Source organism: Sarcophilus harrisii, chromosome 2 (assembly GCF_902635505.1).
Source record: "Sarcophilus harrisii chromosome 2, mSarHar1.11, whole genome shotgun sequence".
In the NCBI taxonomy this organism is placed as follows: domain Eukaryota; kingdom Metazoa; phylum Chordata; class Mammalia; order Dasyuromorphia; family Dasyuridae; genus Sarcophilus; species Sarcophilus harrisii.
The window spans coordinates 158183832-158197931 of NC_045427.1; positions in this window are offsets into that span (position 1 = coordinate 158183832).

Sequence of the window (14100 nt, forward strand, 5' to 3'; positions counted from 1 at the left end):
AGTTTCATTACCTTCAATCTTGACTTATTTTCCTGTGCACTAGGTTTTTAACTGAGTTTTCTTCCTCTTGAGGCCTTTGGTGGTTTGGGAATTTTTTCTTCCTTCTTATATTTCCCTCTCACTCATTTCCTGACACATTTTCCTTTGATGGTGGGTTTACTGCTAGGGCCTCAACCTCAAAGCTATCTCAGCTTCCCCCCATGTTGGGAAATTTACTTTTTAGCTATTTCAGTCTCTGCTTTAATTAATTTCTGGGAGTTAGGACTAGCCTCAGGTGGATGCCAGACCCCGTATCTTCAGTGCAATGTATCCCTTCAGAATGGCACTCTGCCTTAGTTCTCAAAGAAGGAAACTCCCTCTAACCAATGCTGTTCTTACTGGGCCAAAGATAAAATCTTATCCTATTATGCAATATTTTAACTAAATTTGTACTCAGCACTAAATTAAACAAACAAATATGGCTTGGAATCCAATTTATAAAACCTTTTTTGCAACTGGAAAAATTAGTCTGTGACTAATCATCCATACGAGCATCCTTTTTCAGGTAAACTGTAGGAAACAGAATCTCTAGGATGGTATACTGAAAACAATACTGGATTTAGATTCAAAGCATCTGTGACTTGCTACCTATGTGATTTTAAGTTGTTATGTCCCTTTGGGTCTCTCGTCATGTACAAAAGTGAGGAATTTTTACTAGATGATTATTATGGTTTCAGTCATATCCAGTTTTAACATTTTTCTTGGTAAAGATAGTAGACTGGTTTGCCATTTCCTTTTCCCTTTTACAAATGAGGAAACTGAGACATCAACAGGGTTAAGTGATTTGTCCAGGATCAAACAGCTGGGAAGTGTCTGAGGCCAGGTTTCAAGTCAGGAAGATGAGACTTCCTGACTTCAGGCTCTATGCTCTATCCTCTGAGTCAACTAGGATCTAGTGAAGTTCTCTCAAATTCAAAGTTCTCAGGCCAATCTTCCTCATAAGCAATTTATATATGTGCCCTGAGGCTACTTTTCTTACCTTCCTAAACTTGATTTCCTTCCCACAATGCTTCTACTCCAACTTAGTCTGCTTAGTCTCAACCTCTTTAAGTGAAAGAATTCTGCAATATGCACATGTTTGCCTCTCTTCTGAACTGGGTCTGACTCTGGCCAGGCCTCTTGTAGTTTATATTCAGTTCTGGAATGGATGCCCTTAATTCCCTAAACCAATCAGGTCTCAATTTTTTTAAAGGAAAAATTAACAGCTTGCATGGGAGCAGAAGTTAGGGTACTGCTGGTACCACAGTCTTTTTTTTTTTCCTTTCATTTAGCCCCCAGTGTCCCAAACACCCAATAGTCTGAGACAATGACCATGTTAAAATATAATTGGTTAACAGTTTTTTTAAAGATACTAAATGAAATATATATGTATATATTCATATGCTTTTGTGATTGTGTATATGAATATACATGATGGTGATTCATCTAAGTTAAAATCTGTCCCCAGACATATACATGGACTCAATTTTCTTATCTGTGAAGTGAGCTAGAAATGGAAATGAAAAATTAACTCTAGTATTCTTGCCAAGAAAATCCCAAATAGGGTGACAAAGAGTTGGACACAAATGAAATAATTCAATAACAAAGTATATACATGTGTGTACTTATATACATGCATATACATAAACATACAATATATCTGCCAATGACACCTTATTTATGCTTGGAATGAAATAGAATTAAAATTAAATTTAAAAATGGTCAAGTGGAAATGTGTCCTGAATGTTATTATTATTATTTTTTTGGTGGAATAGCAATCCAAGTTTTGATAGATTGTAATGAAAATTATATCTATTAAGTATGAAAGTTATATCTTATATGAAAATGGTACCATTTTCATTCTAAAAGGATACTGAAGGAGTTATTTGATCACCATATTTCTCTTAAAAGAAGTACTATTTTACTTTTCAGTAAAGTGAACAATTTAACTACTGTACTGGGCACAAAGATATTCTCTGCATAGAAGACAAAAACTTCAATGAAGTAGTTTAGGAAGACATTTTATTGATTCAAATGAGAGCTTTTGTGTCTCTTTTTCATGAAAAACAACTTTTCTCAATTGTTGTCTGTCTTTGTCTCTGTCTGTCTTTGTTTCTGTCTATCTATCTCTGTCTCTTTCTCTCTCTCCAACAGAGCCATACCATAAAAAAAGAACTTGCTTCAGCTGGAGATTCTTACCTCTAAATCACATCATGAATATTGTTTATGCAATTAAATTATAGCTATCATTTAAGGTTTGCCAAGTGTTTTACAAATATTATTTGCTCTTAACAACTGATAGGTGAATGGTATTAAATAAGTAAATAAGTAGAAGTTATACCACAAGTATACCATATATGTTTCTGACTCTAAATTCATTACTTAGTCCATTGTCTTATTTGTCCTTTTGTTAATTCCTAATTTGTGAAACTCTGGGCATTGGGACAAAGTGACTGAAATTTCTAGAAATATGGAGATTTTTTTTTTTGGTTAGGTCTATTTTTTTTAAGAAAATACTACTTGTGGGCCCCTTGAGGCCTCTTCTAATCAAGAGAATCATGGAAATGATTTCCAAGGTCTTTTTCAACCCCCCAATTTTGATACTGCAATCTATAGAATGCTAACCGTGGAGTCAGAAAGTCCTGAATTCATATACTGCTGCAAATACTTACTAGCTTTATTGACCACAGGCAAATCATACAGCCTCTTTCAGCCTCAATCAAAGCCCTTAGAGCCTTAATCTCTAAAATGGGAAACATAATATTTTATAGGGTGGCTATGAGGATTAAATGTCATTTAATACAAATGGTAGTTATTATTATTATCTTGTGAATATTCTTTTTCCAAGGCAATCACATCGAGAGAAGTTGCTAATTTTTCTTCTAGAGAAATTTTGAAAGATGTCTTTTGTTATATTGAGTGTCATTATTTGAGAATATTTTGGGGGTGGAGCCAAGATGGCGGAGAAGGCACATGAGACTTTCTAAGCTCCTCTAATCCCCTCAACCAACTATTTAATTCAGCCTCAAAAATAGCTCTTCACTACTTAAATTCATGAAGATTAGAAGCACACAATTTATCAGCAGAAAATAATCTGGAAGATCGCCAGGAAAGGTTTGTCCTGAGGGGCCAGGAACCAGACTAGTGCAGGCAGGGAGAGACTAGCGTCCTGAGCAGGCCAGGGGCAGGGGTGATGTCTGTGGCTAGGGAAGTTATAGAGACACTCCGCTATAGGCTAACTGCTCTGCCTTTATTACAAAGCAGTAAACTGGCAGAGAAATTAAAGCCTAAAACAGAGGGTACTCTCTAAAAAACGTCAGAACCTAATAACATCGGGCTTTAACCACCCAAACCCAGAAGTGACCCAGGCAGACCCGTAACACAGCCCTGCAGTTTGGGGCTTTTGCCTGGGGGGGGGGCAGGTACAAATCTGCACAGCAGGGGGCACAGCCTGGGCAGCCTCTAATCGTCACAGTTTGGGGATCAGCCTGGGGCAATAGAACTTCCCCAGCAGGACTGTGCTTCGGGGGCAGAAACACTTCCAGTCCCTGCCAGGTCATTCACTACTCAGCTGCTAATACCCACAGCCCCAGGGCAGGATTTGGTTTGGGGTAGTGAAACTCTAACTGCTCAGTGTCTAGCCCCAGGGCAGTTGTTATCCCACACATTGGAGGTTCTTAGCAGGGCACTTTCCCACCTCGGCCCTGCAGGCCTGAGTTACTTTCCCGTAGGGAACTCTTTCCCAGAGCACTCCTGTACCTCAATGCTTTTTGTAGCCAGCTGGTAGGACAGCTACCCATCCATACACCTTTCACTGCTCTGCAGAGGAAGCTAGTAACCTCCTGGCCCTGAAGGCAGACCCTACAGGCTTTAAAAAATGAGTAAAAAAATCAAAAGGACTATTGATAGCTTCTGTACAGAAAGAGAGCAGCTTTTCAACCCCGAAGAGACTAATAACAGACAATCTCCAGACGATTCTTGGTCCCCAATACAAAAAGCTCTCTTAGAAGAGACTATTAAAAACCTTAAAAGAGAACTAGAAGAAAAATGGGGAAAGGAAAGAGAAGCTATGCAAGAGAGCAACAACTTCCTGAAATGTGAATTGGAAAAGGTAAAAAACTTCCAAGAAGTGCAGGGACACAGAACTTGTGAATTGGAAAAAGAAAATAACTCACTAAAAAAAAAATTAGTGAAATGGAAAAAAAACTCCATAGAGCAAAACAACTCATTTAAAAACTCAATTGAACATATACAAAAAGAAGTAAAAAAAGCTAATGAAGAAAATAACTCACTAAAAATCAGAACTGAACAAATAGAAATGACTGATTCATTGAGACACCAAGAATCACTCAAGCAAAACCAAAAAAATGAAAGATTGGGAAAAAATGTCAAATACTTATACCATTTTACAGGAAATCATCAAAGAGAACTGTCCAGAAGTAATAGAACCAGAAGGTAAAATAGTCATTGAAAGAATTCATCGAACACCTTCTGAAAAAGACCCTAAAATAAAGACTACGAGGAATATTGTGGCCAAATTTCAGAATTTTCAGACTAAAGAAAAAGTATTACAAGCAGCCAGGAAAAAACAATTCAAATATCGAGGTGCCACAATAAGGGTCACTCAAGATCTGGCTGCCTCAACATTAAAGGATCGAAGGGCCTGGAATCTGATATTCTGAAAGGCGAGAGAATATTTTGGGATTATTAAAAGATCTTTTCAATTTTTCCCTACCCTTATGATGTACATGTAACATTTCTTGCAATACATAGTATCCTTGCTTCATAGAAAACATAAGTCTCCCTTTTGGAGACACATGCATGACAACAATGGGTTATACAAATTCATGGCAGAAAAATTCTCTTTAAACCCTTGTTAGAGAGCATGGAAGAGGAGGCAAATATCCCCGAGGATCCCATGTGATGAACTTATTTCTCAGCCCCTTTTAATACAAATGTTAAGGAGCTTTTCCTCTCTTCAGAGCTACATCTGTATATTGCTGTTATATATAACACCACCTTACTAGTTCCCCTATACTTTGTGAATATTGTTATACATAATAATCAGAATATTATCTTAATTAGTAGGATGTTGGAGTAGAAGGGTGCTAGAGAGTAACATCCACAGACGATATTTGTTTAATTGCCTAAGTTTTAGTGGTCCAGTTAGCATGTATTTTTTTTCCTTTTGATATCAATGCTCTGCTCTGAATATTTCAGGACTTCTTGCCTGGCCCTTTCACTGGTTGTTTTAGTTTTCTTCCTCCCACTACTTTTACCTCTACGAACAGTAATAGGATCAATACTGTTGTTTTGGGAATGATGTTATCCTGTGGCTTTCATCACTATTCTTGTCACCTGAAGGCAAAAACTCATTTTCCTGGCCACCATTCATTTATATGTATTATTTTCTCTTATTAGAATATAATCTCCTTGATGGCATAGATTGATTCACTTTGGCATTTATATGTTAATTATTTAGTGCAGTCATATGACAGGTATGTAACAAAATACTTTTTCGTTCATTTATGTTAAGGTCTGGGGAAGGTACAAAGGTAAACGACACTTATCACTGATCTCAAGGAAAGCACTTAAATTTTTTTCTGATGAGTCCAGAAAATTCATTACTTTAAAGAATGAGGAATATTAAATTATTATTATTCTTTTATTTTTAGTATTATTTTGTTTTTCCAAATACATGTAAAGATAGTCTTCAGCATTCATTTTTGTAAGACTGTGTTCCATATTTTTCTCCCTCCCTTTTATCCCTTCCCCAAACAGCAAGCAATCTGATATACATTAAATATATGCAATTCTTTTAAACATATTTCCATATTTGTCATGTTGTGCAAGAAAAATCAGAACAAAAGGGGAAAAACCATGAGAAACAAAACAAACTAATAAGAAAAAGTTAAAAATATGATGCTTTGATCTGCATTCAGGCTCCATAGTTCTCTCTCTGGATGTGGATGGCATTTTCCATCCCAAATTTATTGGAATTACCTTGAATTGTGGAGAATTGTGGAGAAGAGTCACACCCATTACAGATGATCATCACATAATCTTGTTCCCATGTGCAATGTTCTCTTGTTTCTGCTGACTTCCCTCAGCATCAGTTCATGTAAGTCTTTTCAGACTTTTCTGCTTAAAAATGAGGAATTTTAATTAATAACAGATGCAATGTTGTTTTATTTCAGTTAAGATTGTTACCATATACTTTCTCACTAAGCAGTTGTTCTTGTTTCTTGAGAGGGGGATCCTCACAATCTTCTTCTCTTGATTGGGGTTATTTCTTGGATTTATTTTTTGATAGAAGCTAATTATATTTTCTTTTGCTTTCCCTGGCCTCCCTTTCTCTCACAGCCATTGTAGAAAAATAAAAGAAAAACTAGAAGTATCTTCCTTTTTTATTTTCTCATTTTCATCCTTAGTTCTAACTTTATGTCCTTCTACATGTGACATTCTCTTTTTTATTTTATGTCAAAATTCCTATTTTCTGTTGAACACTGAAATCATGGTAGCTAAGCTTGCAGTGAAACATCCAGGTCTGTCTGTACATGTACTTTTATAGATAGATCTATTCCTTTTACTGTTGTACATATAGATGTCTTTTCTCATATAACTTCCATAAGACTTGTGGCCATACCTTTGTCATTAGTCTCTATGTTTTGGCTTGTGTTAAGAGTTGCTAGAGTTAGATAACATGTTCTTCATTCCACATGCCACTCGCTCTCCAGTAGTCTACCCTATGGATATAGGAAGGACCCAACATAAAGGAATAATAATTCAGGACCTTAGGATAAATAAACACAGATTTAGGTCTAAGAAAAGCTCACTTCTAGAACTTTCTTTGTCATTAACTAGGCATGGAAACACAGATAAATTACTTATCATTTAATCTCTGAAATCTAATTTTTTTTTCTAACTTAAAAAATGATAGACACTTCTGGGTGTCAGGAAAATTAGTTATTTAACAGTGATAAGTTATTTTTATCAGAAGTCAATGTGGCATAATAGAAAGATGATAAGATTTGGAATTAAAGATTGTGGATCCAAATAAAATGAATATTAATAAACATGAATGCAATGTCCTTGTGTTTAGAAATTAACTTCATAACTGACCCAATTATTCTGGAGAGCAATTTGGAACTATGCCCAAAGGGTTATAAAACTGCATACCCTTTGATCCAGCAGTGTCTCTACTAGGTCTGCATCCCAAAGAGATCATAAAGGAGGGAAAGGGACCCACATGTGCAGAAATGTTTGTGGCAGCCTTTTTGTAATGGCAAGAAACTAGAAACTGGGTGGATGCCCATCAGTTGGAGAATTGCTGAATTAAGTTATGGTATATGGATATAATGGATGCTATTGTTCTATAAGAAATAATCAGCAAGATGATTTCAGAGAGGCCTGGAGAGACTTATATGAATTAATGCTAAGTGAAATGAGCAGAACCAGGAGATCATTATATATGGCAACAATAAGATTATACTATGATTAATTATGAAGGACTTGGCTCTCTTCAACAATGAGATGACTGAGGCCAGTTACAATGATCTTGTGATGAAGAGAGCCCTCTACAACCAGAGAGAGGACTGTGGGGACTGAATGTGGATCACAACATAGTGTTTTTCACTTTTTTGTTGTTGTTTGCTTGCATTTTATTTTCTTTTTCATTTTTATTCTTTTTTTGATCTGCTTTTTCTTGTGCAGCATGGTAATTGTATAAATCTGTATACATATCTTGCATTTAGCACATATTTTGTTAACATGTTTAACATATATTGGATTACTTGCCATCTAGATTAGGAGGTAAAAATTTGGAACAAAAGTTTTTGCAAGGACTAATGTTGAAAAATTATACATGCATATGTTTTGAAAATAAAAAGCTTTAATAAAAAATCATCATTAAAATTAATTTCACAAATATAAAATGGGGGAACTGTTAATTCATCTGAAAAAGATCGGGGAATGATCTTGATCTCATATTTCTCTCTAGCCACTCTCCAGGGATAATCATATCGTTATTATTATCACTTATAAATATTCTACATCTATAATTATGTTATTTGCTTATCTGACTTTAAATACTAGTTCTTTCATCTCTACTTTCCCATCTTATTCTTCATCTTTTTTCAAAACCTTCAGTTACTCCACGCTTTACTGCTTGCTCAAGCCTCCACTCTGACCTCCTCTGGCTTCAATTTCCTCCCTTTAAAATCTTGATTCTGTATTCAACCAGTTCGACATTACCCTATCTTTTACTTTGGGATCCTTTGTCCTATCATTACTTTTCCTCTTTCAAAACTCAATCCTGGTACTCCAACTATTCATTTTATCTGTTTCTCCATGCATCTGAATGTACATGTAGAAAACTGATTGGACCTATGCAGATTTATTATGTGATCACAATAGGCAATCCTTTTACTCTTTATTGACTTTACTGACTGCCTCAGCTTCTGTTCCACTTTTTTTGTTTTCTAAAGTTAAATTTACCAAATCTCCCTTCTCAACAAAAGAAAATTGAGGAAACCCAACTCAGTATTTCAAATCCCTTTTAAATCATTTCTCATTCTATTGTGTTTGCATGAGTCTGGCAGGAAGAAGTCTTCTCCTTGCAAATGCCAATCTTTTTATTTATGCCCCCAAGGGGATCCCTTTCTCTCTTTCTCTTCCTAATTTTCCTTATTCCCCTGGCTCCTTCCATACTACTTGTAAACATTTCCAGATTGTCCTCAACCTATAATTTATCTAACTCTACCATTTTCTCAGGCTATTGTGCTATATCTCTTACTTTTCATAGACAGAGTCTTAGAGAAAACTCTCCACATCATCAGCATTTCTTTTCCTCTCACTTATTTTTCAGCTCTTTACATTTTGGATTCTGGACTCAACAATTGAAAAACTAGTCTCTTGGAATTATCAGTGATCTCTAATTTTCCAACCTTCTTGAACTCTCCATATTATTTGATACAGTTGATACATATCAAACAGGATATGCCTTTTACTCCTTACTGACTTCCTATTGCCTCAGCTTCTGTTCCAAACTTTTTGTTGGATCATAATCTTATATTGGGTCCAAAATAAAGCAATTAAAAAAAATTCAAACCCTCTTTTCTTCTAAATTTTCTACATGGAATTGAGGACACCACTATTCTTCCAGTCTCCTGAGTTTGTAAGCTCTGCATAATTCTGGACTCTTCAAGCTTGCTTCATATATTTAATCAATTGCCAAACCTTTCCTTTTCCACCTATACATTTCTTGATTATACAGCTATTGCATTAGTTTTGGCCCTGGTCACCTCTGAACTAAATTGTTGCAAATAACTCTAAATTAGTTGCCTGCATTATCTATCTCTACTTCAGTTCATCCTCAACATAGCTGCCAAAATAACTCTCAAGCATTTATCTGACCATTTCATGCTCCTACTTAGTAAGCTCCTTTGTCTTTGCCTTTGAATGCTAAATAAAACACTTTTCAGTTACACTTAAAACCTTAACTACCTGGCTGCAGCCTAGTTTTCCCACATCTTTATATATTACTCCTCCCGATTCAGTCAAACTGGACTATTCTATGGTCCTCATACATGGCACTGCATCTCCTATCTCCATGACATTACACTGGTCAACCCTCATGTTTGTAATATACATCCTTCTTACCTCTGCTTCATAGAATTCTTTTATTTCTTTAAGATATAACTCGAGTATTACCCCTAGTATGAAACTTTTCCTGAACTCCTTGTTCCCTCCCTCCTTAACTATCCTATACTTTAAAATTTATATGATTCTGTTTATGCTTATATATGTACTTCTTGTGTCCTTTATTAAAATGTAAACTCCTTGTGAGTGGATTTTTTCCCCCAGTTTTTCCATTTATATACCCATCCTTTAATATGGATGTAGATTGATATTTAAAAAATACTTTCTGATTGTTTGACTGACTTCAGCCACACACACTACAACCATTCTTGTGATTCTATCACTTACAAATGCTCCATTTCCATGATCATGAAGGATGATAATGTGGTAAAGGAGAATGATGGAAGGGCTCAAGATAATGTATGATTTGACTGATATTTATTGTGTTTCCAGCAGAAAAGAGGTTCTCGTAACTGACTCAGAGTCATACCTGATGAATTCTAAATACTGGAGCATTTGAGAAATTTAGGTGTCTTCCTGATTATCTGGAGAATATACCACGGGACTTTTTGGGACGATGGCTTTTGTTAACCCTTCTTCTTGTTTTAGAAATAACACTTTAAATGATATTTTTCTAGTGGGTTTGACTTCTTATTATAAACTCAACTCAATAAATGAGCATTATGTTGGTTGGTCTGTCACGATAAGTGAATGTCATCCAACTGTGGCTCATTTGTGAATCCTTACTTGGTTAATGTAAACCTAGTGCTAGCCTGTGTGGAGTAATATCTTTCAAATTTTATTGCTTTATAAAAGTCAGGGCAGCTAGATTGCATAGTGAATATATAGCCTTGGGACTTGGAGGCAGGAAGACATGAATTCAAATATGGCTTCAGGTATTTCCTAGCTATGAACTTCTTGGCAAGGCTTTTAAAACTGTTTTCCTCAGTTTCCTTATATGTAAAATGAGCCACAGAAGAAAATGGCAAACCACTCTAATATCTTTGCCAAGAAAATACCAATGGGGTCACAAAGAGTTAGACATGACTGAGATTGAAACAACTCAACAACCACCACAACAAAAGTTAAACTTCGTTCATAAGTTCTTTCTTTTAGTATGTTATCAGTTATCTCAGGCTGTGTATATCATATTGGGTATAGCCTCAGAAGTAGAGAGCCACATGAATTTCTCAAGCAGTTCATGCTAAATTCCAGTTTCAATTTTTTTAAAATACAAAGCCAGAGGAAAAGTAGGAATGTAATTGCAGAATCCTATTGTAGTGATTGTTTCTTTCCTCCTTTCCTCCCTGCCCCCCTTGTCAATAAAGAGTAGTTTTGACCAGCTTGCAAAACACCGAATGGCATGGTTCCAACACATAGTAATATGTATGGGAGAGAACATGAAAAGGTCAATAAAATCCCAGTGTTTTCTCTGTTGTAACATTTCACTAAAGAACTGACCTCAGTTTGTTATGCAATAGAAGAAAAAGGGAGGATAAAAAGCAATTCCCAACTGCCCCACTTACTCCATTTCTATTGAGTACCGAAAGGAGGTGTGACAATTTGAAAGGCAGAAAGGAGATCACAGAAGTGTGAAACTTGCCACCTTTCCTTTCATATCCCTCTGTGGCATATGGACAGGAAGCAAGTGCCAAGGGCTCTCAAGAGAGAGGGAAAGTTGCCACGGAGCTGTTAGCTCTCACACATAACCCAAAGCTGGCTTGGCTTGACTGGTGACATACTGGAACATATGCATTCTGTTTGCTTGCAAGGGACTGGCCTAAGCAGTGTTTGCATTACATGACTGATTCCATCAACAGGGCTTTATGTCAACTGGCACACTTCATGATCTATTGTAGGATTTCGAATTAGAAAGGATTTTAGAGATAATCTAATCTAATCCAATCCCCTAATTTTCATGGATGTGGAAATAGGCTCAGAAATAGTAGGTTTGGGAACAGCTTTATTTAGGTAATATAAGTTCATTACAAGATGGTATGTAATTTCTTGCATGTTGCTTATGGTATTCAGGGAACAGTCTTAAAGAGGAAAGCTTAAACTGCCCAAGCAAGTCCATGATAGAGCTAGTATTTGAATCTAGACTCTTTGGCATCAGATTCAATACTATTTTCCCTAGGACATATTTCTACTTTAAAGTTATCTGGATTTAGTAGACATTTACAATGTATCTTTGTGTTAGACTGGAAATTTGAGGAAAAGTCTAAGTCTATATTTTGTTATTTATTCTTAGGTTTAGAAGGTAGGGTATGATGAATCATTTGACTGTGGATACAACTTTTTTGCTTTTGTCTATGGAAAGTAACTTCTCTATAGAGTAGGTGAGTGAAAGACGAAATCAATTGTGTAAATTATCTGAAATTTTGCTTACTGAAAATTTGTTTTTTATCATTTACTTGTCATTCCCATTAATCTTAACACACCAATGTGAGAAGGCTATTTCCATAGTATTGCTTATATAACTCCCAATAATGAGGTCTTAATAAAATTGGAGTTGAGTTATATGACTTGGACTGTAATAAAAAAGTAAATAATTGCTATAGAAGCCAATTTAGCTTCTGTTAAGACAGCTAAAATGATCTATATGCATTTACTAACTTCCAGTCTTTTAACTATCAATAGATAATATTTATATAGTACTTTAAGGTTTGTAAAGTGCTTTACATATTTTATCTCACTGGATTCTCATAACTGTCCTGTAAGATATTTTTTTGCTATTATTCTCATTTTGCAGATAAGAAAACTCAGACTAAGAGGTTAAGGGACTTGTCCAGGTTCACACAGCTAAGTGTCTTCCTGACTCCAAGTCCAGCACTCTATTTGCTGTCACTCTCTCTCTCTCTCTCTCTCTCTCTCTCTTTAACTGATATTAATGTCCCTGACTGGTGACTTATTTCTCTTACTCTCTCATCCCTTCCCTACTTCCCTAATCTCCTGCAAGTCTGAGCTTCCTAAATTTGACCTCTTTTTTGAATGAAACTGTGTAGATTTAAGAATAAATTGACTGGCATATATATGGTCAAACATGCAAAAATAAAATTGAGGTGTGATTATTAGGTGATGACATTAGGTGATGATTATTAGGTGATTAGGTGATTACTGAGATGAGAAGAAAAGATAGTATGTTCATGAACTTTCTTGGGTATAAAGATAAGATATAATATTTGCTTTATTTGTATTTGATAAATACATATTTATGTGTTGTGTTCATTAGATCACAAACTCCCTGACAAGTGGGTATTTTTTCCTTTCTTTGTATATCCAGTACTTAGCATAGTACCTGGAACGTGGTTAATTGACTGCTGCTTAGGTCTGTATTGGAGAAATGTTTTGTTCTCCCCCAATAGTTTACTTGAATATGCTTGATACTGATATATCAAAATACTTGGCTAGTAAAATTTAAGCCAATTGGTATTTTTTGGATTTGAACATTTTTAAATCTACCAACTAGACTATTAAAAAAGTAAACAAAATTAATTATACCTACAAAAAGCTATTTTCCACATTTGTAGAAATGAATAATTTTAAACAATATTTTAGTCTTTTTGAGTATATCTTGAAAATTTCTTCTCTAGTGACATCAGTGTTTTAATACAATGAAATTCTTTAAAACAGTGCCATGTATGTTTTTCCCTTTTGGTTAATTTACAATGTTTATTCTTTTTCATAATTTTTTTACTTTTATTTAGTTCATAAAGTTTTATTCCTTTCTAAGAAATCTGTCATGTTAAGATTTTTTTGTAGCTGGTTATTTGATAAGTTCTTTAAAAGCTTTTATGTCCTTTGTTCCAAAAACATTATTTCATGAACAAAAAAAAAAAGCAGCACTTATTGTTAAACATATCCAAGGCTGTGATTGATTTAATATTAACCATTGGCAGTTGTAGAAATACTAGTTTGAAAGGAGTCAAGTTATATATCTTAATTGTATTTGTAGCCACCAAAAGATATATTATTTAAAAGACGTATTTTAGGCACCAAATATATTTTTCTTACTTTTGAAAAGCTTATGATTATCTGTATTAACCTGTTTGCAATTCCTCATTTAAAGGCTCACAAGTTCACTTTCTTTGATCTTGACATCATCCACTTGATAATCAATACTTCATATTCTCTCTAGGTTCCTTTGTCATATTCAAGATCCTTATTAATTTATTCTCTGGATGAAATCTATCATTAAACAATTGACATATCAAATAATCCCCATAAATTTGTTCAGTGTATGTTTTAGATCTGAACAAACATAGTCAAGAGTTGAAAAGAAAGAATGAAGCATTATGATTGAGTTGTTTTTCCTTGGTCCATAGTGAATTTGGGGGCATTTTGAAGTAGGAGAGTTAATATTGTGATTTGAGTCTGGCTTACTTCAGCCATGGGTAGTTCAGAGTTTTCAAGAACCATTTCCTGTCCTAACAGCTCTTCTCT